The sequence below is a fragment of the Herpailurus yagouaroundi genome, unplaced genomic scaffold (assembly GCF_014898765.1).
Source record: "Herpailurus yagouaroundi ecotype Mexico unplaced genomic scaffold, PumYag 29, whole genome shotgun sequence".
NCBI lineage: Eukaryota > Metazoa > Chordata > Mammalia > Carnivora > Felidae > Herpailurus > Herpailurus yagouaroundi.
In genome coordinates this window covers 33,673,703-33,677,312 of record NW_024412377.1, presented here as the reverse complement: position 1 = coordinate 33,677,312, position 3,610 = coordinate 33,673,703, and the positions used below count along the sequence as shown (strand labels likewise).

Below are 3,610 nucleotides of genomic sequence, written 5' to 3'. Positions count from 1 at the left end.
AGGACACTAGATGATTTATGACCCTATGGAGTGGTCTTTTTATTAATAATCAAAGTGATCACTACTTCAGGAAGATTATCTAGCATATAAGATGCTAGTCATGCATAAGATTATTATTAGGCAGAAACTTGTCTCTATACCTTCATTTTTACCAGGAGACATACTAGATTGAATAACTTTTTATTATCTAGTTTGCATTTTTTAAAAATTATTACAAAAGCAGCATATATGCATTGTAGAAAATTAGAAAAAAATTATGAAATCAATCCTTCCTCACCAGAGACCACCACTACTAATTACCTTAATTCTGTATTTCCAGGTCTTTACAACACACACACACACACACACACACACACACACACACTCCTTTGCAGTTTCACCTCAATATAAAATCATACTGCATATGTTTTTCCTCAACCTACTTTTTGCAGTAAATGACCTCTACTTTTCTTTCAGTACATTTTATCTCCTCTGATATTGAGACTATTTTCAAAAGTCCCCATTTGATCCCAAAATATCATATATAGGTGGTCTGTCCATTCAAATATCAAGTGTAGAGTCAGTTGTATCTGATTTTTATGTCCATTGGTTTCTCATAATCAACCACAATGTCTTTTTCACTATAGTAACTTTTTTAAATTTTTTTTTCAACATTTATTTATTTTTGGGACAGAGAGAGACAGAGCATGAACGGGCGAGGGGCAGAGAGAGAGGGAGACACAGAATCAGAAACAGGCTCCAGGCTCTGAGCCATCAGCCCAGAGCCCGACGCGGGGCTCGAACTCACGGACCGTGAGATCGTGACCTGGTTGAAGTCGGACGCTTAACCGACTGCGCCACCCAGGCGCCCCTATAGTAACTTTTTAAAGAATCCAGCCTAATTTATCTCCTACAGAACATCATTAATTTTTCTGGTTTCTTTGCTATGCTCTCATTTAACTTGTTTGCCTATATCCAACATTTCTTGTAAATTGCACATTCTATATGAGGCATAATAAATCCAACTTAAATATTGTTGCCTAGAATAATTAATAGGCAATGGTAACTTCATGTGACATTATATCAAAAGGCACATATTATTTTATGAACAAACAATAGGAATGCTGCAATTGACTGATTCTTATACCAAGTTATTTTTCCTCTCCACTGAACAGATAAGGTTTCCCCTTGCTATTAAAAAAGTAATGTGTGAGACTTTCTTTTAGCAATTAACTAAGTTTCCCATCAACCATTTACTTAATGATTTTTGACAGCAATTAATAATACTTCCCTTAATCTATAATATCATTTGGGTCTGTGAAATTATTTTTTTCCAATTCTATATTCCCTTCTATGTTTTATAACAAGCATTTTCTGTAAAACAGTCCATTTCCTCAAAAATTGGGATATTTGGTTACCCTCTCAGTGAAGATGTAAGCAACAGAATTCCAACAGACACCTGGTAAGAATATTTGTACCATACTTTTGCAATACAACTTGGTATTATCTAACCAAGTTGAAGATACATATGATCTATGACCCAGAATTTCCATTTTAGGTATAGCATTTCCCACTTTAGGTATTCTCCACTTAAAATCAGAAACCTATTTCTATAAATTAGACTTTTAAAAAAATAACTGAAAGTCTATTTATCAATATTTTAAATAAGAAAAATTATAACATTTTATATATTAACTCAAAACCTCAACCAATTTCCTAAAACATAACTAATTCACAGTAAAATACATATATATATATGTATATATATATATACATATATATATATGTGACAAGCTGTCATGTTATTATGTAAAATGACTGAAATGTTCATTAAATGATCAATATGGTTATTTCAAACAATTACTTTCTATACAGCAACAGCAACATGCTGTATTAGTCTGGGTTCTCTAGAGAAACCCAACTGATTGGATATTTATATATGATACGATTTATTGTAAGGAACTGGCTCACATGATTATGAAGACTGAGAAGTCCCAAGATCTGCCGTTGAGACCCAGGAATTTGCTGAAGACCCAGGAAGGAGCCAATGGTATAGTTCTAGTCCAAGTCTAAGTCCAAGTCTGAAGGCAGGAGAAGACCAATGTTCCAGCTGGAAGATAGGCAAAGAAAACAAATATTCCTTTACTAAGCCTTTTTTCATATTCAGACCATCAGTGAATTAGATGAAGTTCACCCATATTGCAGAGGGTGATCTGTTTAATTCACTCTATTTGAATGTTAATCTTATCCTGAAACAGCCTCACAGAATAATGTTTAACCAAATATCTGGGTATCCCATCCCAGTCAAGTTGACACAAAATTAACCATCACACATGCCCTTTGTTGATTCTAACTGTTCCTTTCAAAACGTTAACACTTAACAATTCTACTTAGAATATAATTCAAGACTTCCCCTACAACCACCCCTCCCACACACAGAGAGCTTTCTTTAAAATCTAGTACTGCATTTGAACATAAATACAAATTTTTCGTAAAAACATCAGCTGACAAGTGTTATTACAAAGACATTTATAATCTAAAGTTTGGATACCAAAATCCAAGAGGTTTTTCACCAGGGAAATATTAAAGAATGCCAGTACATACCCTAAAAGCATATAAACATAGGCCCCAGCATGCATGTGTAGGAGGATTAGCAGCAGTCTTATTTACAGTAACCAAAAACTGCAAACAACCTGAATGTCTACTGACAGTAGGATGAATGAGTTGTGAAATGTAAATACAATGAAACAGTGTAGCACTAAGAAAATGACATAGCCAAATGCTATAGTATGGATGGCATTGCAAACACTATATTAAACACAAGAAGTAGGATAAAAAGAATTCCAGCAGGGCACTTGGCAGCAGCCACTGTGCAGATCAGACTGCTTGCTGGAAAGCATTGCTCTGCTTCCATTGCAACCATGTCTAACAAACCCCATATGGCTGAGATGGAGAAATTCGATTAAGTCAAAATTGAAGAAGGGAGAAAAGCAAGAGAAAAATCCACTGTCTTCAAAAGAAACAACTGAACAGGAGAAGCAAGAGGGCAAATCGTAATGAGGTGTTCGCCACCAATATGCACTGTACATTCCACAAGCGTTGCCTTCTTATTTTACTTCTTTTAGCTCTTTAATAATATAAGGTGCAAAGAGGTTGGATCAGATTTAAATGACTGATGCCCCTTTCCTCATCAAAGAATCAGAACTACTGAGGAGGAACACTGAGGCTGCCTCCTCCATCTGCACGTCTGGCTGGGCAGGGAAGGAAAAGAACTTGTATGTTGGTGAAGGAAGAAGTTAGGTGGGACAACAGTGAAATCTAGAATAAAAACCAAGTTGGTACAAGATGTCCTGTAAGCTGCAAAGGCAATTTAATCAGAGTACCATTTCTGTGTTCAGATGATTTTAATTATTAGAATGCACAATTTTTAATATGCAAATTAAATGTTTAAAATATGAAAAAAATTCCAATAGTATGATTCCACTCATATTAAGTTCAAAACAGGCAAAACCAGACCATTGTTTAAGAATGCATATATAGGTTGTAAAAGCATAAAAAAAAAGGTAAGGTTATCACAAAGCCAGAATAGTGGATACCTCCAGGCTGGAGGGATAGGATTATAATTAGAGAG

At 35.0% G+C, this 3,610-nt stretch overlaps 1 pseudogene; it reads left to right on the top strand.

Annotated features, from left to right (window-relative positions):
* Nucleotides 1–2,899: 2,899 nt before the first annotated feature.
* On the top strand, nt 2,900–3,147 carry LOC121040956 (thymosin beta-4, Y-chromosomal-like; annotated as a pseudogene).
* The last annotated feature ends 463 nt before the right edge of the window (nt 3,148–3,610 follow it).